This window comes from Salmo salar, chromosome 23 (assembly GCF_965601325.2).
Source record: "Salmo salar chromosome 23, fSalSal1, whole genome shotgun sequence".
Lineage (NCBI taxonomy): Eukaryota > Metazoa > Chordata > Actinopteri > Salmoniformes > Salmonidae > Salmo > Salmo salar.
This window is the reverse complement of record NC_138313.1, coordinates 40333104-40345283: the sequence shown is the minus strand read 5'-3', so window position 1 is coordinate 40345283 and position 12180 is coordinate 40333104. Positions and strand designations below refer to the sequence as shown.

The window sequence follows — 12180 nt, the reverse complement described above, 5'->3', positions numbered from 1 at the left end:
AAGGGAAACTAGACCTTGGTAAGGGAAGCACAAACAAACAATGACTCTCTCATCAATTATATTTGTCTTAATGCTAAATGGAGGCTGGAGAAACAAATATGTGTGTGTGTGTCTGTGCGTGCGTGCATGCAATGTGCGTGGTGTGCATTCACAATGTGTGCTCACAGTGTGTGTTTGGGATGTGTTTGTGTTTTTTTCATAGTGTGTGTGTGTGTGTGTGTGTGTGTGTGTGTGTGTGTGTGGGGGGGGGGGGGAGCCAAAATTGGTCCCCATAAATGTCATTAATTTGGACAGCTTTCCCTCTCCAATGAGGCCATCAATACTATAACAGACACTCTGAAACCTATTAGAAATCATTGTGCCGCAGTCTGGTCTAGTGGCAGTGCTAACCACTTAACCCCGTCCAAAGGGGTGGTGTGTGAGCTTATCTCTACAGCCTTTTCTGTCCATGTGCCCCTGTACATGCATTTCTCTTCTGTACTTTATGACTTCACTACTAGAAATACAACAATTCCCAGGATGATACGTCATCAAATGGAAATGTTTTGATATTACATTACATTGAAAAAACATTGGGTTACATGGAAACAATGTTTTGTATCATGGAAACCAGTGGGTAGTTAGTGTAAATTAATCCAGGGTTACCTCTCATTTGGAAGACTTTTGATGATGTCCTGGCTCACCAAGCACAATAATCAGGAAAACCTTCTTAGGTACAAACAGAAATGTTGTGGGGGTGGTCTTTCTTGCTGTTGCTAAAAATACTGAGATTTCTACGCATGTGGGATCCACTAGCCTACCTTCTTTCAGATGCTGCTCAGTGCTCAGTCACTCCGTGACTCTGCTGCCACTTGTACACAAAACCGTTCAAAAACTCTAAGTTCTTCGTGTGTTGTAACAATAAGCTATTGCAAACATAAGTATGACACAAACAGGTTGTCTAGCAATTTCATGTTCTTTTTTCAGGAGTGGAGTTACATGCAGCTATTTAGGCAAGAGACAGTGCCTTCAGAAAGTATTAATACCCCTTGACTTATTACATTATTATGACTTATTTGATGTGTTACAGCCTGAATGCAAAATGTATTTAAATCAATAGTTTCTTACCCACCTACACACAACACCCCATAATGACAAAGTGAAAACATGTTTATTGAAAATTAAATATCTCATTAACATAAGAATTCACACCCCTGAGTCAATACTTTGTAGAAGCACCTTTGGCAGCGATTACAGCTGTGAGTCTTTCTGGGTCTGTAAAATATTTGTCCATTATTCTTTTCAAAATTCTTCAATCTATGTCATATTGGTTGTTGATCATTGCTGGAGAACCATTTCCAGGTCTTGCCATAGATTTTCAAGTAGATTTAAGTCAAACCGGTAACTCGGCAACTCAGGAACATTCTCTGTCTTCTTGGTAAGCAACTCCAGTGTAGATTTGGCCTTGAGGTTTAGATTATTGTCCTGCTGAATGGTGAATTGCTCTCCCAGTTTCTGGTGGAAAGCAGACTGAATCAGGTTTTCCTCTAGGATTTTGCCTGTGCTTAGCTCCATTCTGATTCTTTTTTATCCTGAAAAACTCCCCCGTCCTTAATGATTACAAGCACACCCATAACATGATACAGCCACCACTATGCTTGAAAATATGGAAAGTGGTACTCAGTAATATGTTTTATAGGATTTGCCCCAAACATAACAATTTGTATTCTCGCACAAAAAGTGAATTGCTTTGCCACATTTTTTGCAGTATTACTTTAGGTAGCATGTTTTGGAATATTTGTATTCTGTACAGGCTTCCTTATTTTCACTCTGTCAATTAGATTAGTATTGTGGAATAACTACGATATTGTTTATCCATCTTCAGTTATTTTCTCCTATCACAGCCATTAAACTCTGTAACTGTTTCAAAGTCACCATTAGCCTCATGGCGAAATCCCTGAGCTACTTCCTGGCAACTGAGTTAGGAAGGACGCCTGTATCTTTATAGTGACTGGGTGTATTGATACACCATCCAAAGTGTAATTAATGGGTATTCAGTGTCTGCTTTTTTATTTTTACCCATCTACGAGTAGCTCCCCTTCTTTGCGAGGCACTGAAAAACCTCCCTGGTCTTTGTGGTTGAATTTTTGTTTGAAATCCACTGCTCGACTGAGGGATATTAAAGATAATTGTGTGGGGTACAGAGCTGAGATAGTAATTAAAAAATCATGTTTAACACTATTAATGCAGACAGGGTGAGCCCATGCAACTTATGTGACTTGTTAAGCAAATGTTTACTCCTGAACTTATTTAGGCTTGCCATACCAAAGGGGTTGAATACTTATTGACTCAAAACATTTCAGCTTTTACATTATACTGAACATAAATATAAAATGCAACATGTGTTGGTCCCATGTTTCATTAGCTGAAATAAAAGATCCCAGAAATGTTCCATTTGCACAAAAAGCTTATTTCTCTCAAATGTTGTGCACAAATTAGTTTATTTCCCTGTTAGTGATCATTTGTCCTTTAACAAGATAATCCATCCACCTGACAGGTGTGTCATATCAGGAAGCTGATTAAACAGCATGATCATTACACAGGTGCACCAATAAAAGGCCACTCTAAAATGTGCAGTTTTGACACACAACACAATGCCACAGATGTCTCAAGATTTGGGGGAGTGGGCAGTTGGCATGCTGACTGCAGGAATGTCCACCAGAGCTGTTGCTGTAGAATTGAATGTTATTTTCTCTACAACATTCCGCCTCCAAAGTCATTTTAGAGAATGTGGCAGTACGTCCAACCGGCCTCACAACCGCAGATCACAGGTAACCACGCCAGCCCAGGACCTCCACATCTTCATCTGCGGGATCGTCTGAGACCAGCCACCCAGACAGCTGTTGAAACTGTGGGTTTGCACAACTGGAGAATTTCTGCACAAACTGTCAGAAACCGTCTCAGGGAAACTCATCTGCGTGCTTGTCATCCTCACCAGGGTCTTGACCTGACTGCAGTTCAGCATCGTAACCAACTTCTGTGGGCAAATGCTCACCTTCGATGGCCAATGGCACGCTGGAGAAGTGTGCTCTTCACAAATTAATCCCATTTTCAACTGTACGGGGCCAATGGCAGACACTGTGTATGGCATTGTGTGTAGGCGAGCCATTTGCAGATGTCAACGTTGTAAACAGACTGCCCCATGGTGGCGGTGGGGTTATGGTATGGGCAGGCATAAGCTACGAGCAATGAACACAATTGCATTTTATCAATGGCAATTTGAATGCACAGAGATACCGTTACGAGATCCTGAGGCCCATTGTCATACCATTCATCTGCTGCCATCACCTCATGTTTCAGCATGATAATTCACAGCCCCATGTCACAAGGATCTGTACACAATTCCTGGAAGCTGAAAATGTCCCAGTTCTTCCATGGACTGCATACTCACCAGACATGTCACTCATTGAGCCTGTTTGGGATGCTCTGGATCGACAAGTGTTACAGTTCCCGCCAATATCCAGCAACTTCGCACAGCCATTGAAGAGGAGTGGGACAACATTCCACAGGACACAAACAACAGCCTGATCAACTCTATGAGATTCTGACTGTTTTTTGGATCCACGCCCCTACCTTTTTTGTAAGGGCTCAGTGACCAACAAATGCATTTCTGTATTCCCAGTCATGTGAAATCCACAGATTAGTGCCTGATGAATTCATTTCAATTGACTGATTTCCTTATATGAACTGTAACTCAGTATAATCTTTGAAATTGTTGCATGTTGTGTTTATATTTTCGAGGTGGCAGGTAGCCTAGTGGTTAGAGCATTGGACTAGTAACTGAAAGGTTGCAAGATCGAATCCCAGAGCTGACAAGGTAAAAATCTGTTGCTCTGCCTCGAACAAGGTAGTTAACCCACTGTTCCTAGGCCGTCATTGAAAATAAGAATATGTTCTTAGCTGACTTGCCTAGTTAAATAAAGGTAACATAAATATAAAAAAAGAATATTTTTGTTCAGTGTAATTTGTAAACATTTTGAAAAACATAATTCCACTTTCACATTATGGGGTATTGTGTGTGACAAAAAAATGTATTGTGTCCATTTTACATTCGGGCTGTAACAGAAGAAAATGTGGAAAAAGTCAGGATGTGTGAATACTTTCTGAAGGCACTGTATATGCAACCTACACAGCATATCAAACAAGGAAACACAGACAGATAAGTCAATAGCAATGTTATTTTTTCATCATTATTGCAAACATTAGCTTAACAGGAGGCAGACTGCTTGCTATATGGCAGCGTAACTATAAAGATGATATCGTCACACAAAATGCTAATTGTTTTGCACCAATGCAATGTGTAGACTGCAACATGCTTGTGCTACGGCAAAATCCCTTACAACAAATAGAGAAGGTTGTAGCCTTCATATATATTTTTGGAAGGTTCATTCATATCACAGCTGTTCTGAAATATGAGGCAGAGACATAGGTTACATTATCATATTGATCAAATTGGTTGAGGGTTCAGAAGAGGTTGAGCAAAGAGAGAAACGTGAATGTGTGTGTAAAATACAACATGCACAGAACGTGATTCAGATCCTTAGATTTTGAGAAAGAAGTTTCCAGAGGGGCGGGACGGGGTCAAACTCCATATTCGTAGCATCGGACAATATTATGGCATTGACAATGCCTACATACAGTTAGCCCTGACATCGGCTTTGACTGAATAAAAGCCATCGGGCATGAGCTTCAATGCCACTCAGCTATACAGGAGAGATTGATTTGCCAGGGTGAAAAAGATTAATTTAAAATCTATGTAAAATTCACTGGAAGCACTAGTAATGTAAAGGGGTGTGGATACTTTCTGAAGGCACTGTTAATACCTGACTAGCCAGACACCCAAATGCTTGTATACAGTATTGTGTGTAGACCCACCGTATGGCAACGTTATAAACCATGTCATATTTGTTCCAGTATTAAGATGCTTAATCTTAATATGGTGGTACACATTAACCTTTCACCCTGTAAATACATACTTAGAGAATATCTTAATAACATTTCAGTGTTGCTACGACACTGTGTTTGTGTGTGTGTGTTTGTGACAGACCAAATCATAAATTAAGGATAAATAAACCATTGGTATAGCTTTAAAAATGACATTCTAAATCCAAAAAGCGGTCACATCTGGTCATGCAAATTATCCTATTTTCACTAACACGTTTTGTTGTTGTAATCCTAACAAAATGAACTGCAGATCTAATGAGCTCCAATAAAGCCCCCCAGAGCCCACAAATGATTGTTCATATGGATTTGATATGATATATGTTTATATTAAGTCAAGGCGGAGTCACTTACAGGTGAGTCACAGATATGGCCGTCGGCGGGGCAGGACTCGTGTGCAGAGGTGAAGAGAAGCAGCCATGTCAGAAACATCCCAGTAGAGCCCTGACAATCTGTCCATCAACGGTCACAAACAGGAATGGAGCCCCGTCTGCTTCCTAGCTGCATCCTTTGCCAGCCCCCTCTCGCACGATGACAGCACGCGAGCGGCACTTAACTCCAATTGCTCCGTCTCAGGGACGGTAGAGAGCACGACCTCGCTGAAACAGGATTAGCTATAAATAGGCACGCATATCCATCCAGGGGCTGCTGCGTGGCAGTGGCTCAGCCTTTGCCTGTGAGGTACACTATGCTCTGGGACTGTGGCACTAGGGCGCTAATACTTGTGGTGCAAACCATGAAACCTGTGTCCCCTCACCCAACCCAACCCCACCCTACTCCACCCACTAGCCATTCGGTTAGCTATTGCCCCAAGGACCTTAGCGAGCAGTGAGGACGTGTTGATTCCATACCCTACCCCCACCACTTTCCCATCCCTTTGTTCTAGAGTCCCGCCTCTCATCAACCCCAATTAAGAGATCAAGTATCCCCTGATCAAGGCCCCATATCACCTCACTACTGCTGTGACGCAAGGTGACGTAAACCAACATATATTGTACACGCATACACACGCCCTCACGTGCACAGATGCCCACATTAGGAGGAGGATTAAAGTACACTGTGCCTAAACACACAGCCAGATTATAGATGCACACATACACACAGACACAGCAGGATTATACACACACACACCCACACTGCAGCTAGACAGCAGGATTAGAGGCACACACGAGAGATAGAGACAGAGCGAGAGACAGACAGACAGAGCGAGAAACAGAGCGAGAGACAGACAGACAGAGCGAGAGACAGACAGACAGACAGACAGACAGACAGACAGACAGACAGACAGACAGACAGACAGACAGACAGACAGACAGACAGACGGATTAGAATACAATTCAGAGTCTAGACCTTGTTGCCTCTCTGCAGAATGTGCAGACCTGATACTGTATGTAGGGTAGCAGAGAAAGATATCATATGATACCCTCCCTGCCAGTGGCCCTGTTTGAAAGCTACCCCTAACATGAAATTTGGCCAGTTCCACCGCAGAGAGGGATGAAAACTGAAAAGCAGGGATCAGGCTACGTTTCCCTATCACGTCAGCTTCTTTCTGGGTGGATTGTTTGTTGCTTGTGTCTAGTAGGCATTTTTCAAGATCCTTTTTGCAAAGGCATCTCTTTAGCTTAGTCATCTATTTCAGTTTTGAAGCATGCTACATGCACGTGGCCTACTGGTCAATGAGGCCTTTTGTTTGGGAGAGAGTAGGTCTGTGTCCATGAACCATGGTTATGTGTGGGCAAGAAAGCATTTTCAGGGGGCAGAGATACAGAATTGAATCTAGCACCTTGCTAATCAACCAAGCATTGTCTGTTTGTCAAACGTGGAGCTTGTGAAAGCCTAAAGCTGTTATTAGCCTAAAACTAAGGATTGTGTGAATTATTAGCAACTACAAGTCTTTGGTGTATCTTTAAGTTAAAAGCTAAAGTGAAGTAAATTGACATGCATGCCCCAGAAACACTACCACAAATGCACACACACACACACACACACACACACACACACACACACACACACACACACACACACACACACACACACACACACACACACACACACACACACACACACACACACACACAACATAACCTCACTAATCTTTTTCTCAATGGCTTAAAGCTGCTTCAGAAGCATAATAATTAAAGAGGAAAACACCATCAGTGCTTTTAGGGACATATGCACACAGATTAGCCCTATAGGCGTCACTGGGCAACACACATATCATGGCTGTAACCATGGCATCGAATTAATTCACACCTTACCCACTTCACCTGTCTGTTAATCAAAGGACCCAGTAATGTTTGCAGTCCAGTTTTGTAGTCCAGGCACTGAGGAGAGGGTATGAAAGGCAGTGGAAACTCCTCATTAACATTTCAGAAGTGAGAACCATTCAGTGAAAGCCAATGTTCCATCAGGTGACAGGAGAACAGCATCACGTTTCTGACATCACTTGTTTGAACTGTGCTGTACAAAGTGACACAATTTGGAGCTAAATTATTAAATTAATGAAGGGAGAGCAAAGATCAAAGGTCAAATGGATGAGATGGTTTGTCACCAGGTTTGGGGTGTTCAATTTCACTATAATTCTGTCCATCCAACATATTTATTGAAATTCACTGCAAAAGGATCTAATGGAGATTTTCCCAATCCATTTCAGCCAAGGTAAGCGGAAAAATCCTGTTACTTTGTATTTTGAGAGGAACATGCCTTTAACGCCTGTCTTTAAAGGGATGTTCCACCCATAATTTAACCTAACATGATTTTTACCAAAAGGTTCTTGCTGCTTCTGTTTACATACAGTGCATTCGGAAAGTATTCAGACCCCTTGACTTTTTCCACTTTGTTACATTACAGACTTATTATAAAATTGATTAAATACCATTTTTCCTCATCAATCTACACACGATACCCCATAATGACAAAGCGAAAACAGGTTTTTAGAAATTCTGTGCAAATTTATTCAAAATAAAAAACAAAAATACTTCATTTATATAAGTATGCAGACTCTTTGCTATGAGATTTATAATTGAGCTCTGGTGCATCCTGTTTCCATTGATCATCCTTGAGATGTTTCTACATCTTGATTGGAGTCCACATGTGGTAAATTCAAATGATTTGGAAAGGCACACACCTGTCTATATAAGGGCCTATATAACTGCCTAGTCAGCTAGCCAGCCAGACAGTTTTATTTAGCTAATGTAACTGTTATTGTTGCTTTCTGTTTGTATGTAGCTTGCACTTCATTGGTATCCCTCGAAGAGATTTTCTTTTATCTTTCTAACCAGGCAAAAAGTACTATGAAGGCACCACTGATCTCGACAAGAGGCGCAACATTCGGAGAAATTCAGGGTAATGTTAAGCAGTTAACTTCTATTAGATAACTGTACGGATTTAGCTATGTACATCCATTTTTCAACAACCATTTTCTATCTAGCTAGTTGGTCAACTACATGTTGCTAGCTATATATATATATATATATATATATATATATATATATATATATATATATATATATATATATATATATATAGTTCATTGGAGGCTGCTGAGGGGAGGATGGCTCATAATGTCTGGAATGGAGTAAATGGAATGGTATCAAATAACAAGAGAGTGGAAGACAGACAGAGAGAGAGAGAGAGAGAAAGACAGAAGTGCAAATGTACTTAGACTTGAGTATTTCAACAACTTCTCTTCCAACTTGTTAGGCAAGCATATGTACTTACTGGGGAAGGATGGCCAGCTACACAGGAGGGTGATTTTTACAAAGGAGGAGATGGAGGCCGTGCTGACCGAGATGCATGCTGGCCATTACGGAGTGAAGCACATGATTGCCAAAATCAACCTACGCTTCTGACGGGGAATTGTCAAGGAGGTGGACATCTGGGCAATTGAAATAACCTTTTGTTTATCAATCACATTCTATTTTATCTGAAATTCTCATGATTTCAATGAACGTCACATCAGAGAGCACACAATGTTTCAATTTGTCACTTTTGCCAAAAGGTCAGTACCCTGTCTAGCCTGCAAGAAGTTTGAGAAGGCAAAGACTGGTGCCGGAGTTGAGGCCCATCAAAGTTGTTTCACCAAGGCACATGATCGATAAGTGTCCCAATTCAAATTTTGCCCTGATATGTTGTGCTTTATTTGACCACAGCAGAGTTCAATATTATAGAATGTGTGTGTGTGTTTTGTGTGTGTGTCAGTATCTTTACAAATATGAAAATCTGCATAATGTATGAGACAGATACGGATAAGAATAAAGTAATCTTCTTTCTAACACTACAAATGTTAGGGGTGGACCTCATCGGATCCTTCACGAAATACAGAAATGGCAACAGCTGGTGTCTGACCCGTCCGATCACTTTACCAAGTGGGTGGGGGCAATACCCATTAAAGTCAGTAAAGAAAGAGTATGTGTTTAACTCTAAATTCCCTTCTGTAACCCAATAAAAAGGGTGCTTGGAACCAAAAATAGATTTTCATTTTGTATGATACCCATCAAGGACAAGACTGGCAAGGCCACCTCCAAGGCGATGATGGACATCTTCAACACCCACGGTTCTCCTGAGATCATTATGAGTGACGAGGTCATGAACGCTGGAACAAGGCATACACCTGTCTATATAAGGCCCCACAGTTAACAGTGCATGTCAGAGCAAAAACCAAGCCATGCCGTAGAGCTCCAAGACAGGATTGTGTCGAGGCACAGATCTGGAAAAGCGTGCCAAAAAATGTCTGCAGCATTGAAGGTCCCCAAGAACAAAGTGGAACCAACAAGACTCTCATTAGAGCTGTCTGCCCAGCCAAACTGAGCAATCGGGGTAGAAGGTCCTTGGTGAGGGAGTGGACCAAGAACCCGATGGTCACTCTGACAGAGCTTCAGAGTTCCTATGTGCAGATGGGAGAAACTTCCAGAAGTACAACCATCTCTGCAGCACTCCACCAATCAGGCATTTATGGTAGAGTGGCTAGACGGAAGCCACTCCTCAGTAAAAGGCTCATGACAGCCAGCTTGGAGTTTGCCAAAAGGCACCTAAAGGACGCAGACCATGATCTGATAAAAAAAAGATTGAACTCTTTGGCCTGAATGCCAATTGTCACATCTGGAGGAAACGTGGCACCATCCCTACAGTGAAGCATGGTGGTGGCAGCATCATGCTGTGGGGATGTTTTTCAGCGGCAGGATCGAAGGAAAGATCAATGGAGCAAAGTACAGAGAGATTCTTGACGAAAGCACTCCAGAGTGCTCAGGACCTCAGACTGGGGTGAATGTTCACCTTCCAACAAGACAACGACCCTAAGCATACAGCCAAGACAACGCAGGAGTGGCTTCGGGACAAGTCTCTAAATGTCCTTGAGTGCCCCAGACAGAGTCCGGACTTGAACCCGATCGAACATCTCTGGAGAGACCTGAACATAGCTGTGCAGTGACGCTCCCCATCCAACCTGACAGAGCCTGAGAGGACCTGCAGAGAAGAATGGGAGGATCTCCCCAAATACAGATGTACCAAGCTTGTAGCGTCATACCCAAGAGTCGAGGCTGTAATCGCTGCCAAAGGTGCTTCAACAAAGTACTGAGTAAAGGGTCTGAATACTTATGTAAATGTGATATTTCAGTTTAAGTTTGCAAAACATTTCTGAAAACCTGTTTTTGCTTTGGCATTATGGGGTATTGTGTGTAGATTGATGAGGGGAAAAAAACGATTTAATACATTTTAGAGTAAGGCTGTAACGTAACAACATGTGGACAAAGTCAAGGGGTCTGAATACTTTCCAAATGCACTGTAGTACACAGTAGGCTACTTTAGAAGAAATGTCTGTGCATCCAAATGTTCTACTGTATTTTAGGGAAAATATATCAATGTCATTTACTTTTATTCATCCTTTTTTCAAAAATAATGAAATACGATTTGCAGTGTTGGAAGAAATCAAATACGATCAACTCACAAGATGCTGGCAAGTATAATGTGATACTGCCAACTTGTGGTCATTGTGGAACACAACACCTGTAATGTTTTCTTGAAACGTGTTTAGATTTTTTGCAAGAGCTCCAGGTCAGAATTGACATTATAATGGAATACATTCAAGGCTCTGAATATATCCTAGAAGAACAAAGTAACATGCATGAACAATGAAGAGAGATGTACATATGAACTTTACCGGTGTGGTAGATTGTTTTACTACTTTTTAAACCAAGTATACTCAGTACACTACTTCTATTGCGCGATAGTGCATACAAGGGCACACTTTTGGAGAAGTTTGGCGAAGCGGTGGCTGTGTCCTTTGAAGCCCTAAAAACAACAAATTTTCAGCTTTACCCCACACTTTGACACATTTGGGGGAGAATGCAGGCCCAACACTACAGGACATGAGAACAAAAACATTTATGGAGGTTCCCCCATTAGAGTGGTCAAGGACCCTAAAAGAGTCATTAAGGGGGTTCCCCTTACCTGATGATGACCAGTAACACCATGTAGTATGTGGTGAGAACTTCACAATGCTGCCTGGGAGGAGGAACAGGCCCAACAACTGAAGCAACAGGAAGCCACCCTGTTCATGTGCTGCCTGCAGCAGAGATTAGGCAGTTTAACCTTTTCATTCATCTTGTGACCTTTTCATTGTATTCAGGTACTTTTATTTTCCATGTTTGAGATGTTGTAATATAAATAATATAAACAATTTGAATGTTTTTTTTTTAAGTACATGCTTCTCAGTATTATATAAGTACACTACCAGTCAAACAGGTGTGCCTTCTTAAATGTTAATTTGTGGAATTCTTTCCTTCTTAATACGTTTGAGACAATCAGTTGTGTTGTGACAAGGTAGGGGGGTATACAGAAGATATTTAGTAAAAGACCAAGTCCATATTATGGCAAGAACAGCTCAAATAGGCAAAGAGAAATGACAGTCCATAATTACTTTAAGACATGAAGGTCAATCAATACGGAAAATTTAAAGAACTTTGAAAGTTTCTTCAAGTGTAGTCCCAAAAAGAGTTACTTCTGCTACAGAGGATAAGTTCATTAGAGATACCAGCCTCAGAAATTGCAGCCCAAATAAATGCTTCACAGAGTTCAAGTAACAGACACATCTGAACATCAACTGTTCAGAGGAGACTGTGAATCAGACCTTCATGGTCCAATTGCTGCAAAGAAACCACTACTAAAGGACACCAATAATAAAAAGAGACTGGCTTGGGCCAA

At 41.4% G+C, this 12180-nt stretch overlaps 1 protein-coding gene across 1 annotated transcript in view; it reads right to left on the bottom strand.

Annotated features, from left to right (window-relative positions):
- Positions 1-5613, bottom strand: part of LOC106584599 (plasma membrane calcium-transporting ATPase 1) — a 41251-nt gene extending 35638 nt beyond the window's left edge. Inside the window, exon 1 of the mRNA XM_014170071.3 lies at positions 5335-5613. The gene's annotated coding sequence lies outside the window, so the exon portion shown is untranslated. The remainder of the gene's footprint in view (positions 1-5334) is intronic.
- Between the last annotated feature and the right edge of the window lie 6567 nt (positions 5614-12180).